General features: G+C 48.2%; 1 protein-coding gene across 1 annotated transcript in view; it reads right to left on the bottom strand.

The window, feature by feature from the left end:
• The window catches only part of LOC125319331 (CBP80/20-dependent translation initiation factor-like), a 516903-nt gene that overhangs the window by 26443 nt on the left and 471166 nt on the right, over window positions 1-19294 (bottom strand). The gene's annotated exons all lie outside the window — the stretch shown is intronic.

Here is a 19294-nt window from a genome sequence, read left to right as displayed (position 1 = left end):
CCTGTGGTTTCTCCTGCTGCTCAGGGAAAGGAGTCCTTCCCCTGCTCCAGCATGGGGTCCCTCCCACAGGAGACAGTCCTCCACAAACTTCTCCAATGTTAGTCCTTCCCATGGGCTACAGTTCTTCATGAACTGCTCCAGCATGGGTCCCTTTCCATGAGGTGCAGTTCTTCAAGAACAGGCTGCTCCAGAGTGGGTCCCCTACAGTGTGACAAGTCCTACCAGAAAACCTGCTGTTGGAAAAGTTCAACGAACTCAGCGGGGGGAGACATTTGCAGACCAGCCAATATGATTGATAGAAGCAAGCTCCGTTTATTAGCAATCCAGAGGCACTTATATAGTATACCAGCTTGTTAACTCTTAAGTGGCTTAAAGCTTATCAAAGCGAATTTCTACTTCTACATAATTGGACTTACATTGGCAAGCTTCTACAGTTATGTTATGATTAAAAGAATTCAGTGTTCACCCTCCTCCCTCCGGGTCTTATCTCCACAGCTGTACCTTTTCAAAACTCCCTCTTTGTTCCCAGCCCTGCTTGTTTTCTTCACACAAGAATTTTCTCATGGAGAGTTTTTTCTCACACACAGGCCTTTTGCTTCCAGGCCTATTGCTTGTACAGTTCTTCTATTGATCCCATAATTCTATCAATGATCCATGCCCCGGATCCTTTAATAATTGCAACAACCTGCTCTAGTGTGGGCTCCTCTCTCCACAGGTCTGCAGGTCCCTGCCAAGAGCCTGCTCCAGCATGGGCTTCCCACAGGGTCACAGCCTTCTTTTGGGCATCCACCTGCTCCAGCATGTGTCTCCTCCATGGGCTGAAGGTGGATCTCTGCATCCCCATGGTCTTCCATTGGCTGCAGGGGAACAGCTGCTTCACCATGGTCTTCACCACAGGCTGCAGAGGAATCTCAGCTCTGGTGCCTGGACCACCTCCTCCCTCTCTGTCTCCACTGACCTTCATGTCTGCAGAGTTGGTCCTCTCACATGTTTTCACCCCACTCTCCTCTGGCCGAAGTTACATTTGCACAATAACCATCATCTTTGATTGGCTCATAGCAGGTCTGTCTTGGAGCTGGCTGGCATTGGCTCTGTTGAACATTAGGGAAGGTTCTAGGAGCTTCTCACAGAAGCCACTCCTGTAGCCTTGCGCCTCCCCAGCTACCAAAACCTGGCCATGCAAACCCAATACAATACCCACAGTTGGTTTTCAGCCACCTGAATCAGTTGCACAGCTCTGTATGACTGGCACTTGTATGACCACAAACCTGAACCCAACCAATTGCATTCATCATTTGCAATCTAATTCATATTGACTTAAAATATTTTGATGCAAACTCACTATACCCATGCCAGTGAAACCACTGAAACAGCGAATCAACATGTGCTGGTTGTCAGTTGCCCCTGTACAGAAGCAAAAGAAATGTACACGAAAGTCACCCTGTAAAAAAGCTTCAGCAAAGACAGTCAAGGAGGACAAGGACAGCAAAGAGGATGATGAAGCAGAACCATCACAAGAGTGATTTTCAGGGCCATCATCATGGCCATCACAGGAACTGGAAGAGGAGACAGAAGAGACAACCACCACTTGATCCCTATCCCTGAGTGAGCTGTGGGAAATACAAAAAGATTTCAGCCATCATCCATGTGAGCGTGTTACCACCTGGCTGCTCTGGTGCTTGGACAACAGAGTCAACAGTGTGGAATTAGAGGGTAAGGAATCCAAGCAGCTGGGATCACTTCCTAAGGAACCAGGCATTGACAAAGCAATGGGAAAAGACACAAGTCTTTAGTCTCTGGAGGCGACTCTTATCAAGTGTGAGGGCAAGATATCCCTATAGAGATGATATTCCATGTCACTCAGGCAAATGGACTGCAATAGAGAAAGGTATTCAATACCTGAGGGAATTTGCCATGCAATAAATTATATATATTTTAACTCTGACAATGCACAGCTCCCCATGGATTCAGATGATGTCTTATGTCAACAACCCATGTGGAAGAAATTTATACAGATTGCACCAACAGTGCATGAAACCCCTTAACTATATTACTTTGGAAAGATGATGCACCACCAACAGTGGGTGGCAGGATTTGGCAACTCTGGGAATATGAAGACAGTATTCCTTCCTCTGTCGCTGAGGCTGTGGAGAAGCTGTCAGATAAACTGACTAAGGTGGTCCAGCAATTCAGAGAGGATATGTCCTATTCCCTACCTGTACAGGCCCATATTTCAACAATTGGCAGCAGGTGTCCTCTTGCTCAAGAGAGAGGATATAGAAGGTATGCACCATGGGCTACCCTGTGGTTTTACCTACAGGACCACAGAGAGGATATGAGGAAGTGGAATAGACAACCCACCTTGATCCTAGATGCATGGGTGAGGGAATTGCAGCAAAAACAGCCACAAATGGTTTTTTTCTAGGAAAGTTGCTGCTCCAGTCTCCGGTGGACAGTTTTCCAGGCAGAATGGAAGGTCTGATCATACTACTGACTCTATGGTGAGAAGTTCTAGTCCATTTCTACAAGATGTTAGCAGGGAACCTTGTGATCAGTATTAGAGGGGCCCTGCCTCCAGCCAGGTGGAGGAGAGGCATTACCCGGTTTACTGGAGTGTGTGGATTCAATGGCCTGGCACAGCAGCCCCAGAGGAGTACAAGGCTTTAATAGACACTGGTGCACATTGTACCCTAATGCTATCAAGCTATGCAGGGGCAGAATCCATTTGTATTTCTGGAGTGACAGGGGGATCCCAACAGCTGACTGTATTGCAGGCTGAAATCAGCCTGAGTGGGAATGAGTGGCACAAACACCCGATTGTGACTGGCCCAGAGGCTCCGTGCATCCTTGGCATAGACTATCTCAGGAGCAGATATTTCAAGGATCCAAAAGGGTATCGGTGGGCTTTCGTTATAGCTGCCATGGAGATGGAGGACATTGAACAATTGTCTACTATTACTATCCCTGCTCAGCTCTGTGGGGTCCTGCATGCACCCACCGAAGCACAGGTGGGTTCAGTAATATAGTTGGTAGCAAAGAGTCGAGAAGGTCATTTGCGTGCATTCCGGCAGGAGCATTTATTGCTTCTTCACTGTTGAAGGTTGCAGGGGCAAATAAGAACATGATCCCAAAACTCACAGTTTTATCCGGGAGCAGGGAAAAGGCAGGACTAGGGAATGGGGACCAATGGGGAAGCTCTGGGGGAGTGACGAGGGGTAGAGCCTGACAGCCAACCGGGGAAGCCAAACTGGGATAGATTAACATAACAGAACAATGCATTCTGGGAGAAGCCTTTTTGGTCACCCTAACATAAATTGGTTCTTGTGGTACTAGGGACTTGTCTTACTGAGAACTCTCTGTCCCTTGTAATGTATGTTCACCGGCCACCACAGTCTACCTTACCTGGTCTCTCAAACGATCCTTTTGTTGTGGGGTTGCTGAAGGTTGAAGAAAAGCAGGTGCCAATTGCCACCACCAATGCTGCATCGGAGGCAATATTGCACCAACCAAGACTGTGCAATTCCCATCCATGAACTAATTCATCACCTGGAGAGCCAAGGAGTGGCCAGCAGGACCTGCTCACCCTTTAACAGCCCCATATGGCCAGTGCAAAATTCTAACAGAGAATGGAGGCTGGCAGTAGATTATTGTGGCCTAAATGAAGTTGCGCCACCTCTGAGTGCTGCCGTACCAGACATGTTGGAACTTCAATATGAACTGAAGTCAAAGGCAGCAAAGTGGTGCCATAATTGATATCACTAATGTGTTTTTCTCAATCCCTTTGGCAGCAGAGTGCAGACCACAGACCACAGTTTGGTTTTACTTGGAGGGGTGTCCAGTACACCTGGAATCAACTGCCCCAGGGGTGTAAACACTGCCTGACCATCTGCAATGGACTGATCCAGACTGCACTGGAACAGGGTGGAGCTCCACAATGTCTCCAATACATTCATGATATCATTATGTGGGGCAATACAGGAGAAGTTTCTGAGAAAGGGAAGAAAATGAAATGAATCCTTCTAAAAGCCTGGTTTGCCATAAAACAAAATAAGGTAAAAGGACATGCACAGGAGATCCAGTTTTTAGGAATAAAATGTCAGGATGGACATCACCAGATCCCAATGGAGGTTATTAATAAAATAACAGCCATGTCCCCACCAATTAACAAGAAAAGCACAAGCTTTTTTAGGTGTTGTGGGATTTTGGAGAATGCACATTCCAAATTACAGTCTGACTGTCAGCCCTCTCTATCAAGTGGCCCAGAAGAAGAATGATTTCCAATGGGGTCCTGAGCAATGACAAGCCTTTGAACAAACCAAGCAGGAGATAGTTCATGCAGTAGCCCTTGGACCAGTCTGAACAGGACAAGATGTAAAAAATGTGCTCTATACTGCAGCTGGGGAGAATAGCCCTACCTGGAGCCTCTGGCAGAAAGTGCCAGGGGAGACTCAAGATTGACCTCTAGGTTTTTGGAGTAGGGGATACAGAGGATCTGAAGCCCCCTATACTCCAATCAAAAAGGAGATACTGGCAGCTTATGAAGGTGTTTGAGCCACTTTGGAGGCGGTTGGTACTGAAGTACAGCTCCTTCTGGCACCCCAGTTACCCATGTTGGATTGGATGTTCAAAGGGAGGATCTCCTCTATACATCATGCAACTGATGCTACATGGAGCAAATGGGTTGCACTGATCACACAACAAGCTTGGATAGGAAACCCCAGTCATACAGGAATCTTAGAAGTGATCGTGGACTGGCCAGAAGGCAAAGATTTTGGAATGTCACCAGAGAAGGAGATAACACATGCTGAAGGGGCTCCGCTATATAATAAATTACCAGAAAGTGAAGCAATATGCCTTGTTTACTGATGGATCCTCCTGTCTTGTGGAAAAGCATTGGAGATGGAAAGCAGCTGTACGGAGTCTCCTATGACAAGTCACAGAAACCACTGAAGGAGAAGGTGAATTGAGTCATTTTGCAAAGGTGAACGCTATCCAGTTGTGTTACCGTGGGGATTCTGTAACACGATGTATCAAACAAGGAGGCCTGTGGAAAAGAAATATATATGGACCGATTCTTGATAGATGTTTCAGAGATGTTTATTTCTCCAGCCGCATGGCTGAGGATCTGCTGAGGAACTGTTACAGTCACAGGACCCGAGGGTCCTTCCCGCGCAGGGGAACACAAAACAACCAATGGGGAACGAGGTTGACCAGGGGCTAGGGAAACCCCGTGTCTCCCCCCCAGGGCCCCTCTCCCAGGACCCCACGGCAGGGGTGAAGGGACCCCGACACAGTTGGCCTTAGTCATTGCTGAACAAGAGAAATGGCCAATACTTTATACTGACTCTTGGATGGTGGCAAATGCCCTGTGGGGGTGGTTGCAGCAATAGAAGCAGAATAACTGGCAGCATAGGGGTAAACCCATCTGGGCTGCTGCATTGTGGCAAGATATTGCTGCCAGGGCGGAGAACTTGGTTGTGAAGGCATGTCACCTAGATGCTCATGTACCCAAGAGCTGGGCCACTGAAAACATTGGAACAACCATCAGGTGAATCAGGCTGCTAGGATTGAAGTGGCTCAGGTGGATTTGGATTGGCAACACAAGGGTGAATTATTTCTAGCTCGGTGGACCCATGACACCTTGGGCCATCAAGGAAGAGATGCAACATATAGGTGGGCTTGTTATCGAGGGTTGGACTTAACCATAGACGCTGTTGCGCAGGTTATCAATGAATGTGAAACATGTGCTGCAATCAAGCAGGCCAAGCAGGTAAAGCCTCTGTGGAATGGGGGACGATGGCTGAAATATAAGTATGGGGAGGCCTGGCAGATTGACTATATCACACTCCCTCAAACCTGTGATGGCAAGTGCCATGTGCTTATGATGGTGGAAGCAACCCAGATGGCTGGAATCAAATCCTGTGCCCCATGCCACTGCCCAGAAAACTATCTTGGGCCTTGAAAAGCAAGTCCTATGGTCACATGGTACTCCAGAAAGAATTGAATCAGATAATGTAACTCATTTACAAAACAACCTCATAGACACCTGCAGCAAAGAACATGGCATTGAGTGGGTATATCACATTCCCTATCATGCACCAGCCTCTGGAATGATCAAATGATGTAATGGACTGTTAAAGACTACACTGAGAGCAATGGGTGGTGGGACCTTCAAACACTGGGATACACATTTAGCAACCACCATTTAGCAGCCATCTTGTTAGTCAACAGCAGAGGATCTGCCAACTGGGCTGGCCCTGCCCAGTCAAAATTTTTACATATTGTAGAAAGCAATAAAGTTCCTGTAGTGCACACTAAAAACATGCTAGGGAAAACAGTCTGGGTTATTCCTGCCTCAGGCAAAGGCAAACTCATCCGTGGGATTACTTTTGTTTAAGGAACCAGGTGCACTTGGTGGGTAATGTGAGAGGATAGGGAAGTCCAGGCTGTGCCTCAAGGACATTTGATTTTGGGTGAGAACAGCCAATGAGTTAAATTGTATTATGTTAATAACTGTCCAACACTGTGTATTGCTACTTTTATGGCAGCTGCTTGCATATCACCTCACTGAGCACCTCATGGCATCGATCTTAACTACAAATGTTCTGGGTATCTGAGCCTGACTTTCCTCTGATTGTCACACTCTCACCAATGAAGAATGAACTATGATAAAACTGAACAAGTGCAGCAGTACTGGAATCAGAACTGACTCAAATGTGCAATATGCAACAATCCAACACCTCACACCATCTTTCCTGCTTGAAAGACTATTACCAAGGAGGAAGGCCAAAGTCACAGACTAAATGAATTCAGCAAATTTTTTTTTTTTGGTGGACATTTTATGAACATTTGCAGAGGTGTTCCATAGACTAAGGGAATGATGTCTGTATGTATATTTATCAAAACAGATAAATAGGGAAGGTGATGGAATATTGGGGAGTGTGAAACACGGCATGACATAAATGGTATGGAATAACAGGTGGATATTGTCCTGGTTTCAGCTGATATAGAGTCAATTTCTTCTCAGTAGCTGCTATAGTGCTTTGTTTTGGATTCAGAATGAGAATGGTGTTGATAACACACTGATGTTCTGGTTTTTTACTAAGTCGTGTTTATCCTAAGTCAAGGAATTTTTTTCTTGTCTCATGCTCTGCCAGTGAAGAGGTTCATTAAAGAAACTGGGAGGGAGCATAGCTGGGACAGGTGACCCAAACTGACCAAAGGGACATTCCACACCATAGAACATCATGCCCAGTATATAGACTGGGGGGAGTTACCTGGAAGGGCAGCTGATCTGGGTTTGGGAAGGATGGTCTGGCATCAGTCAGTGGGTGGAGAGCAATTGAATTGTGCATCACTTGTTTTTTCCATTTTTATTATCATTATTATTATAATTTACCATTATTACTGTATTTTGCTTTATTTTCAATTATTAAACTGTTCTTATCTCAACATACAAATTTTACTTTGATTCTTCTCCCCATTCCACCAGGGGGTGGGGCTCAGAGAAAGGAGGGGTTGAGCAAGCAGCTCCATGGTGCCTAATTTTCAGCTGGGCTTAAAACTATGACAACCCATTAAATTAGTACTCCCACAATGGAATTATTATTGATTTAACTATTCATAGCCACTTGTCCCTGCTGTAGGCATCTGCTCAACTCCCACCATGGGCACCATCCCATTCCTCTCTAATGGATTCCCACATGGTTCAAACCAGCTGATGAATGTTGACAAAGGAGTTGGAAAAGGAGTGTGAAGCAGACAACACAGTAGGTGAGCCAAGACGCACATGCTTCTCAGTTTAACCTCTAAATATCCCCCGGAGGCTGGGGCTGTTTGTGAGGAAAACTTCCCTTTGCTCTCCAGCAGGTTTCCCCCATATTGCCCAGGCAATGAAAGCAGCAGTTCCTGCTGCAAAGCAGACAGAGTCTGCTTGATTTCCTAAGAGAGCAGGCCGCATGCCAGAATCTGCCTGGCCTGTCATAATACTCAACCTCGGTTGCGAAAGGCTTTTCGCTTTTGTTTCTGGTTTGTTTTCTAGCAGCTTTGCAGACTGAGGAAATATATCAGGTTCCTCTTCTTCCAAATGTCTGTGTCCTGCTGAGAAATGGAGCACTGGGCAAGGTCCTCTGTGAGGCCTGTGTGCCTGGGTGGGCTCTGGGCACTAAATATTTTCATAAGCAACCCAAAATAAACTGTAGGGTCTGCTCCTGAAAGTACTGCATGTGGTGGGGGAGATGCAGTGCTTTGCAAGGTGGCTCTTGAGCACAACTGGCTTCCATGGCATGCTACTGGGACCAGTCCCCCCTGGCGTCCGTGGTCCCAAAACCTGCTCTTTGCAGAGGTAAGCATCATAAGCCCCATGTGGTGGGCATGCAATGGTGGTTGAAGGAGCAAAGAAGCTCCAAAACTGCAGCTGTGCTTCATCATGGAGAGAACCAGCTTTGTCCTCCTGGACAGCAATGGATGCATGTGTGTGGGGTACAGACCACCAGGAGCAAACCAGGGAGCTAAGCTGATGGAATTCACATACCTATGAATATTTGGGTTTATTATCTGCTTTCTGAGATCCTCTGGGCTGCTGAGAAGCTAAAGTGCTTACTTGGTATTCTCACCACGAAGGGGACTGGAGAACCTACCCCACCATCCCTTATCAGCAAACCACACAGGTTAATTGTATTTCTTCAGCAATTCTCCCTGGGAGATGGAGTTGGAGCAGCCCAATGCATACATTACCCTTTCCAGCTGCAATGACATTTCTCCTGCAAGACACAATACTAATTATTGTGTATGATATCACTTGCCAAATGACATATAAGCAACTCTTGTCACAAACTACCTCTTAGCATGCAGTGTTTTCTGATGCTTTGGTGATGACTCCAGCATGAAGGCACAGAAACCTTGAAAATATCCACCTAGAGCAATGGAGAGGTTGGGATGGGACCCAGAGAAAGCTGGACTGACTGCAGCTCATGCGCCACTTGCCCTAGCTCACCAACAGGCATCTCAAGTTCATCTGTAGCTGGCAACACAAATGGACATCCAAACAGCCTTGGACATGAAGCTCCAGCTTCACTTTCACTTGGAAGTGCAGGAGACATGGTGCTTCCCAGTCCTGTTTTTAACCAGAGGGGCCCTTGGGAAGGGCCGTGGTGGACTTTGTTCTCAACAAGAAGGATCTGTTTCAGCTCTGCAGTCAGGATTATCACAGACACCCCCTTACAAGGGGGATTATAAGAAAGATGGGGACAGACTTTTAGTAGGGCCTGTAGCAATAGGACAAGGGGTCAGGGCTTTCAGTTAAAGAGGAGAGATTCAGACTAGTGTCTTGGAGATGGTTTATATCCCATATCCATTTTTGGGTTTGTTTTTGTTTTGTGTCTGGAATGGTCACCGCCTCCCCTGGCTCTGGGAGTATAGCGATGGGTGAGAGGCAGCCCTGGATCCTGTGAGGGTTGGGGGCCAGGGGCTGCTTCCTTCTGGTGGGGCAATTGTCTCAGAGGCCACGCAGCGCAATGCCTCTGACTGGAGATCCTGCTGCCCTGTGTTTTTTGCCTTTTTCTTTTTTCTTTTTTCCCTCTTGTTTTTTTTCTTTTCTTCAGCACTGTGACTAGGGCTGGCCAGCTTGCTTCTCTGCTCCTGTGCCGTTTGGGAGCCCAGGGCTGGTGCATGTTGTGCCAGAACCTGGGAGCACCCCGTCCCCTGCTGGGCCACTGCCTCACCAGGGAGCCGAGCAAAGAAGCGATCCCTGCCGAGTCCCCTCTGTTATTCTGACACTGCTTCAGGGGTTTTTGCTACACTTTAGCCCGACACCGGGACCCCCCTCTGCTTCTGCTTCTGCCACCGCTTGGGGCTTAGTACTATACTTTTGCTGCCCCCGGGGGTCTGTTCACCTCTGCTGTGCCAGCCTGCTGCTCCGAGGTTCCTGCTACAGTCCATTTCATGACCCGGAGGGGCACTGATACCGGCTGCCCCCCATGAGTTTGCAGAGGAAGCCCCTTTTCTATCTCTTCCGCCAGCTGAGCCGCCATTAACCACATGGAGAGGTGTCGGAGCCCATACCACAGCACTCCCTGCAGCTGCGGGGGAATCATTGCACCTGCCCTGCCTGTCTGGGAGCCAACAGCACCCCTTCTGGCTGTGGTCATTACATCAACAGGGAAAGTGCTTGACAGCTGAGAGAAGGCTGTTGTTGGGTCTCTGGTTTTTTTCTGTTTGTTGTTGCTGCTGTTGTTGTTTGTTTGCCTTGTTATATGTATATATATTGTAGTAAAGAACTGTTATTCATTTTCCCATATCTTTGCCTGCTAGCCCCGTAATTTCAAAGTTCTAATAATTTGGAGGGAAGGAGGCCATATTTTCCATTCCAAGGGATGTTTCCGCCTTCCTTGGCAGACACCGGTCTTTCAAACTGAAACAAGATATTAAGAAGAAATTTTTTACAATGAGAGTAGTAAAACACTGGCACAGGTTGCCCAGAGAGGTGGTAGATGCCCCATCCCTGGAAACATTCAAGGTCAGGTTGGACGGGGCCCTGAGAAACCTGGTCTAGTTGACGATGTCCCTGTTCATTGCAGGGGAGTTGGACTAGATGGCCTTTCAAGGTCCCTTCCAACCCTGTATTGGTTTTCTATGGCCTAGTTTTTGATAGCAGAGGAGCGCCACAAAAGTGGCTTCTGTGAGAAGCTGCTGGAAGCTTCCACCATGTCTGGCAGAGCCAATTAGAGAAGTTGGTAACACCTCTGTGATGACATATTTAAGAAGAAAATCAATACAGACAGGCGCAGTTTTGCCGGTGGGAGGGACTCACGGCATAGCAGAAGAAAGACTCTTCTCCCTGAGTGAACTGAAAAAGATCTCAGGTGGCAAACGGACCAAAACCCCCACACCCTGTCTCCCTGCACTATCGGTGAGAAGGGCTGGGGAGAAAAAAGGTGTTTAAAAGGCTTATTTTACTTCTCATTATCATCCTCTGACTCTGTTAATAATAAATTTACTTTATACCTTTAAATTTGAACCTGTTTTGCCCTTAAAGTATTTTTCTCCCAATCCTCATCTCAACTCATGAGCCCTTCATTAAATTTTTTTTCCCTCTCCTCTGCCCAGCTGAGAGCAAGAGAGGGTGAGCAAATGGCTTTTGTGGAGGCCTGGCATTTGGCCAATGTCAAACAACAACAAACCCAAACCATTCTATGGTTCTATGATCATCCCCTACAACCAGCAGTGCTTTTAAGGTGCAGGGTGTGCTGTCCTGCTGACACGACTCTGCAGGCACTCTTGGTGATCTAATGGACCACAGTTGGGGAACTCCTGCCCCCAAAACCTTCTGGAAGCCCTGCAGTCTGCTAGATGGGTCCTCCTGGGAGTACAAGTCAGTTCTGCTGCGCTTCATAGGCTTTCTGCAGACAGACATCAATAGCAACTTTCTGCTTTTCCAGCAGCCCCTAAAAAAACTATTGTTGCAAATCTTTAAGGAAGATGCCTGAGATAAGATCCATGGGACCACTTGGCTACTCTGCATGGGGAGAGTCATACATTTCTCTGAGCTACAAACAATTGCTACAACTCTATTTTTTCTTATTGTCACAATGCACAGGGTGGTAAAAACAGCCAAGACTGGGGAAAAATGCAAAGTGCAAACAAGGGTGTGGGGAGCGAGTAATTACAAAACACTCCACCAGCAAGGCCACTTCCAGGATTTCTACAATCCAGTATCATCAGAAATATCAATTCCTTGACCCAGGACATCAGAAGGTCAGCACCCACCAAGAATCTGTGCCAGTGCCACCCTCTCTAAAAGGGTATCAAGTCCCTCTTTGGGAGCAAGAGAAGTCAGGTTAGACCTTTCCCTAGAGAAGAAACAAGTGAGCACATGGAAACAGGCCTTTAGAAGTCCACAGGCATAAGTGGCATCTTCTCTGCTCACTCAAACACAAAGTTTTGGGGAAAACCTTTCTCTTATGGAGCTGCCTGTGCTGATCCCTGCACAAGGCACAGGCTCTGTTGAGCTCCAAAAACCCAACTGAGATGGGAGAAGCAGACTATGTTAGGCTGCATCCACTAGCAATGGTACTTTGCATGTCCTTCTGTTCATGCCTCTCTGGGGATCTGGTGAAGTGGTCAAGCACACTGAAGATGCACAAGGTGCCACAAACCCATGCATCTCATAGAGGGGTCCCTCTTCCCAGGTCCCTGACTAGGGTGGCATGGTCTCAGCCCAGGTAAGAACATGCGAACAGCAACTCACACTGCTGCCAGCAAGAGGCCACCAGCATGGGACACTACTGGTCCCACAAGGAGCTGCCCAAATGAGGTAGCACAGAAGGGAAGGAGCTCTGGGCTGGAGCTGCTTGCACCAGCACAGATGCTTCAAGAGCTATGTCCATAGCAGGCACTTTCCTTAATGTATTTTGGACAACTTGAAGGAGTTTGGTGGCACTTACTCCCTTTATGGTGATGTTCTGCTCTCAGCTGAGAAGACTTCTGTACTCCTATTACCCAACCAGGACTCCCTGGGAGGATGGTAAGAAGAGAGTAGTTTGCTCATTGCATCAAGTAAGCCAAAATGTTGGTTATCCTCCTTGTCAGGTTCCTGAGGAACTCAGAGATACTTAACAGCAAATTGAATTAAGGCCAGAGGAACAAAATCCTGTACCCAGTCATGGGAAACTCCTCCTAGTCCTTCCCAGTGTAGACAAGAGAAACCATGAAACATGGCTCTTTCTCTCCAAATCTGGAATAGAGAAGGGATTCCTGTGAAGATGGAAACCATTAAGAGGCAATTACTGGAGACAATTATGAAGAAAATCTGGTCATTCATCAACCCAGATACTGCAATCCAACAGTAGCCTAGTGGTTACATATCCCCTGGCTGTAGATGTACCTTCAGGACCTGATGTGTGAGACAGATGAACAGAGCCACCCAGTCTGCATGCACAGGGAGACTGAGCCACCCAGATGGCTGGCTTCATCCTGTCTGCTCAAAGACATAATAACCCTGGGAGAGGAGGATATAATCTCATTCCAAGGGTCCTGGGGAAACACAAAACAGTGGTAAGATGATTGCCCTTGATTGCAATGGGCTCCACTCTGGCTCGCCCGAGGGTCTTTGCTTTCGTGGCTCTTTGGAGGGACAGAGTGCATGGCAGCAGACACAAATAATTGTGTTTACATCCCATTGAAAGGGTTTTTGGGAACTAACAATGCCTGATACAGAGGGTGAAGCCACAAACAAAGCCACGAGAGGAGGAGGGACCATCCTGTGAGATGGTATCTAGCTTCATTTCTTTATCTGCCCTAATTGCTTCCTCTGCCTTTCCACGGGTCCCACAGAAACAAGGGTGACATTTCCCCTCCCCTATTTAAAATATGCCATTATGGTTTTAATGCTGAGACTAAACAAGTCCCATAGCTTTCCAAGAATATATGTTCCTGCACATAAAATACTCAACAGAGCAGCTGGGCTCAAAGGCATCACCAGATTTCCTTCACCTTAATTCTGCCCTTTGACAAAAACAGTGACAATTAAGAATTTTTTCCTATAAAAGCTGCATTCACAAGAGGGATTTTGCTAGGGCAGCTACGGGGGGTCTGCATGCATGGGAGCTTTTTGCATAGCTATTTATTTATTTATGGCATGGCAGGCATGGAGGCACAGGGACATCCATCCTTGCCTCCCGGAGCCTGGTCCTACAGACAAACATGTGCCTGTTCCTCCTCTTTGCAGATCCCTGCTCCTGTATGCTACCTCCTGCCACAGCTCTGAAGGTCCACATCACCCCACACATCAGCCCCACTTGTTCCAGATCCCAGACTTTTGTTCTAGCTCTTCACTCCTCCTCTTCTGAATTCCCACATTTTCCTACTTGTTTGCTCTTCCCATTTCTCTTTCTTTCCCATGTCCTTGATCCTCAGTCTCCTCTTTCTCCCTCCTTCTCTGGCATCCCTTTCCTCCCATGCCCACATTTCTCATCCCTTCTCCATCGTTTCCCCCTATAAACCACTTCCCAGTTTGTCCCAGTCCCACAGGACTGGAGACCAAACCACTGATTTTTGCAGAACTAGATGGGGGAAATTTTCCTTTTATGAGGAAATAAGTTCCCTTCTTCATAGAGAACTTATGTTCTCTGGTCATATCTGGCCTCATGAAGCTACCAGGGTGGAAGGGTGCCATGGGGTCAGGATCCAGCCCCCTCTGTGCTTTTGATCATTTGATAAAGGAAAAATTCTGTATTACCCCAGGCCTGGTTCCTACGGTATATCACCGTGTCCCGCAGACATAGGGAGGAGGAGGAGAAGATCCAGCAGGCAGGAATTGTGCAGCAAGATTGATTTATTTAATTATTTTACAAACTCTTTTATAGATTTTTTCTTCATAGTCTAATTGGACAAAGGATCAGCCACCCCTTGGGGTGATTGGCTAAAATTCTAAAACATCCATTGTCAAAATATTTTTCTACTATACCATAAACAAGACTTTTCAAGGTTGCAGGTGGCTTGGTTGTTTACATTCCCTGCTACCTCTTCTGTGAGAGAGAAAAGTCTCTCATGGACTTAGAAAATAGCAAGAAAATCCTTGCTAGCAGCATTTTTGTATCTACAATTGCCCCTTTTTGTTTTATAAGATAACAACTCCACTATTAATCCTAAATAGAAATCTACATCAGTTATTAATTCTAAATATGTCCTTAAGGCTTTAACTATCTGACTCCATAACAAGAAATTTAAAATTCAGTCTCTGCTTGTGGAAGGACAATCCCAGTCTCTGGTTGTAGAAGGACCATCTGCCTGATGGTTAAAATCTTGGTCATCATCAGAAGAGTCATTAGGCTGATGATCTACATTCTGGTCGCCATTTGGATGGTTGGCGTTCTGGTCATCATTTGGAGGTTGCCTGTTCTGCCTCTGGTGCCGTAGGTCAGGGCAAACGCATTTTGCAGGTAGCCACCGTACCCCAGTATCCGTCCACCGTACCCCAAACGCAAGCACACCCATGACCCCAAACGATAAGCTCATGAGGGCCTTCCCACTGGTTAGTGAGTAAATTCCGCACCCAGACCTTTGCCCGGGGCAGTTGTGTCTCGCCTGCAGACTGCAATGAGAGAAAATGATTCAGAATAACAGGATTATTTGAATTTTGTGGTACTGTAAGGTGATTGATTGCATACAAAGCTTTTGCTAGTAGGCTTCAGTAACCAAATTCAAAGGTTCCTGTGGGAATTGTTGAAAGCCATGGTAACAGCTCTTAATTCAACTAACTTAGCAGAGTCTGACTCGGATTGGTGTGTTAGTCAACCACTGCAAAGGCAGTGTAGGATACTGTGCGCCCTTACGCACAGTGACCCCTGCTAAAAATTTGTCCCAATCCGTACCTCCCAAGCTGCCAACATGTCCCGTCCCCAAAGGTTAAGGGAAGTGGTAGCAACATAAGGCCTAATCGTAGCTGTGTGCCCCTCTGAATCCTTCAACACCACAGGCCGTTTTCTTAAATAGCTCTGTGTGGTTCCTCCTAATCCTGCGATGGCCAATCTCACCGGGGCTAAAGGCCATGAGGGAGGCCATGCAGAGAAGGAGATGATAGTTACATCAGCACCCGTCTCAACCAAACCTCGAAGCTGAGTCCGGGGCGGATGGGCATTCGGCAGGATCAGGGTACATGTCATCTGTGGCCTTTGGTCAGAGATGTCTGCAGTCCAGAAGGCCTGCGGAAGTCCCGTAGATCCACTGCCGTTATCTTCATGAGTTTGTTGTTCTATCCTGGGGACACAAGACTTAAAAGGCACTAATTTAGCAAGGCAGGTCTTTTCAGGAATAGTTACAGGGGGTTTTTGCGTGGAAACCATAGCGTAAATTTGACCTTTAAAGTCAGCGTCAATAACTCCTGAGTGCACTAAGATTCCTTGATGGGCAACGTCAGGTGTTCCCACCAGCATTGCACTGGATCCCTGGGCTAAGGGTCCATATGCATCCAAGGGAACCTTATAAATACCACTAGAGTCTAAGATGACTGCGGCTGCCGTGTGGACGTCAAAACCGTCTGATCCCTGGGTGCCGTCTCTAGGGTGGCTGGGTAGGCCTGTGCCTGTACCTGTGCCACTCTCTGGGGGAGCGACTGCATCGGAGAGCAATTCCCCCTCCTTGCACCCCGACGGAAGTTTCCCGGCAACGGCCGACCATCGGCATGAGTCAGAGATCTACAATAGTCCGAGCAATGCCCTGGCCTGCCACACCTCTTGCACTGGGGGATAGGTGTGTTCTCTTTTTGGCTTGGCTTAGGCCGCTTCCCTTTTTTCGCCTGTTTTGGTTGCTTTGGTTCACGACCAGAAGATGTGTGAACAGGCTGCAGGAACGCAGCCAAAGCAGACCTTCTCTGGTTCCCAGATCCCACCTTAGCGCAGGCTTCAACCATGTCTGTTACCTCAGGATCCCCTGGTAAGGCATCTATTAGTTTTCTGCACTCCTCGTTTGCGTTCTCTCACTAACTGCCTTAACAACAACTGTCTTAACCCGTCATCCTCAACCTGCTTCTCGAGAGAAGCAGCGACTTTCTCTACAAAAGAGAGGAATGGCTCTGATTTCCCTTGAACTATTTCAGTATACTGCTTTCTGGGTGCTGACAACTCTATTGTTTTCAACAGGGCAGCCATGCCAACCCGTTGAGCTTGCTGCAGGACGCTAGAGGACAAGTTACCCTGTAGACTGGGATCAGAGAAGGGACCAGTCCCCATCAAAGCATCCATTCCTGCTGTCTGTCTAGGATCAGCAGCAGGGAGCTGCATATTCCCTAATGCAGTCTTGCCGGCCAGCTTTCTCTAGGTTTTTTCAAAAACTGTAAATTGTACAGGTTGAAATAGAATTTGACCTAAGTGTCTGATATCAAATGGAGAAAGCAAATCTGTATTTATCACCCTTATTATTTGCATAACCTCAGCAGAACCTAGCCCATATTGTGCCACCTTGGATCGGAGGTCCTGGGCAACTTTCCAAGCAATTACCTCATGCTTGTCATGCTCCCCTGAATCTGGGAGAGCCTTATACACTGGGAAAGCTTGGATCTCTTTTGGGGAACCAGTACCATCCTGAACTTCTGGCACAGCCTGCGGATGGAGTGTAACAGCTCCCCAGTTACCCCCAGAATCCTCAGATCTATGTGGCATTCCAAGGATTTCTAATAACCTCCAGTCACCTTCCTCCAATGCTTGCATCTTAATAGACTCTAGGAAGCGATTATAATGCGTCGGACGTACTGTTACCGGGCAGTCCGGAAAGGTCCAGGGGCGAGACCGGCGCAGCCTTTTCCTTTGCCGCGCCGCTACAGCCGCCTGACGACCTGGGGCCAGAACCTCATCTGCCTCACTGCCTGGCGAGGAATCATCAGGCAAAGGCAACTTTGGGGTGCTAGGAGGGAACAGAAATGTACGGGGAGGAGGGGCACTTTGGCTAAGTTCGCCAGAGCCAGAACAGACAGGACAGACTGCAGCTGGCTGTGCGGCAGTTTTTACAGCAGTTTCTTTACGGGAGGCCGTCTCGGCCAGTTCCGACCGAGCCGGTACTGAAGCTGCAGCTCGTCTCTCGCACAGCAGCCGCGTTCGGCGCGGTCGCCGCTTCCGCTGCTGTTTCGCGCTCCCCGGGGGCGCTCGGCGCCGCCGTCTCTGCCCACTGCTCCGCAGATGCTGCCACTTCCGGGTTTTCCCGCGGCAGCGCTGTTCCCGGTTTCGTCGCCGGCTGCGCCATTTCTCGGCTCGGAGTTGTATCTCCCGCAGCTGGCGGGGGGGGGGGGGGGGGGCACGGGCGGCGCGGATGGCACGGCCGGCGCTGACGCCGCTTGCAGCGCGGGCTCGGGCATTCGCCGCTCTAACAGGCGGAGCAAGTCCTCCATCCTTCGGGATAGGTTAGGTAGCTCTGACAGAAAGGGCAAATGCTGCATAGAAAAGTCCATGGCTCGGTTCTGCGACTGCGCAGAACAGTCCAGCGCCAGGGAGGGCAGCGGACCATAGCCAGGCAGTCCCGGGGGGGGCACGCCCGACGCTGCGCCCGCTAAGTTAGATCCAGGTGCATGCGGAACCGAACTAGGAGGCACTCTGGGCGTACAAGTTGCTAAGCCGCTGATTTGCAGCCCTGGATAAGCCGTGGCCGCCGTCCAGCCGAACGGCAAGGCAGGCTGTGCACCCTGTCTCTGCCCTGACCCCCCCGCCTCTGCTGGCGCGGGGTTCCTGGGGGCTGCGGAGTCCTGCGATTGTGCAGGGTGAGCCGGCGCAGGCTCCGCCTGTGGAGCCAGGGGGGTTTTTCCGAATCCACCATCATTTGCCCCAAAAGCCCAGTCAGCAGGGCCCCCCTCGGACATTCCTCCGTCACTCATCACCGAAATAGGCGAGCCAGCTCTGCTGCTACAGTCAAGGTCTGTCAGCTGAATAAATAACAAACGCCAGGTTTTGTATAATTCTAACGCTGCTGGCTCCCCAGTCGGGACCTCCTGTCGGACAGCACAGCCAAATTCCTGCCATAAGGCAAAGTCCAGGGCAGTATCTCTGTCCATGGAAATACCTTTTAAGGTAGCCCAGTCTAATAATTTCCAAACTGAGTTTTCAGGAATGGAGGTGTGCAATATGCTAAACACACCTTTCCAGACCAGTACCACAGCGTCGGTTTGTGAGCCGCTGTTCGCCATTTCTCAGTTCTGTCGGACCTCCCGGTCCCGGGGGGGAAAAGGAACAGCGTACCTCTACAGGAATTCGGCTTGGCTCGCAGCAGCAGGACACGTCAGAGAGTGCAGATCACATCGGGCAGCACCAAATATTACCGCAGGCCTGGTTCCTACGGTATATCACCGTGTCCCGCAGCCATAGGGAGGAGGAGGAGAAGATCCAGCAGGCAGGAATTGTGCAGCAAGATTGATTTATTTAATTATTTTACAAACTCTTTTATAGATTTTTTCTTCATAGTCTAATTGGACAAAGGATTAGCCACCCCTTGGGGTGATCGGCTAAAATCCTAAAACATTCATTGTCAAAATATTTTTCTACTATACCATAAACAAGACTTTTCAAGGTTGCAGGTGGCTTGGTTGTTTACATAACTCTGCTACCTCTTCTGTGAGAGAGAAAAGTCTCTCATGGACTTAGAAAATAGCAAGAAAATCCTTGCTACCAGCATTTTTGTATCTACAATTCTGTTTCATTTTGTCTTGGTTTGAAAGACAGGTGTCTGCCAAGGAAGGCAGGAGCCTCCCTTGAAATAGAAAATGTAACCCCCTTCCCTCCGAATTATTATAATTTTGAAATCAAGGGACTTTCAG

Source organism: Corvus hawaiiensis, chromosome W (genome assembly GCF_020740725.1).
Source record: "Corvus hawaiiensis isolate bCorHaw1 chromosome W, bCorHaw1.pri.cur, whole genome shotgun sequence".
Classification (NCBI taxonomy): domain Eukaryota; kingdom Metazoa; phylum Chordata; class Aves; order Passeriformes; family Corvidae; genus Corvus; species Corvus hawaiiensis.
Note: the sequence above shows the minus strand (reverse complement) of the source record. Positions and strands in the feature narration are given on the sequence as shown.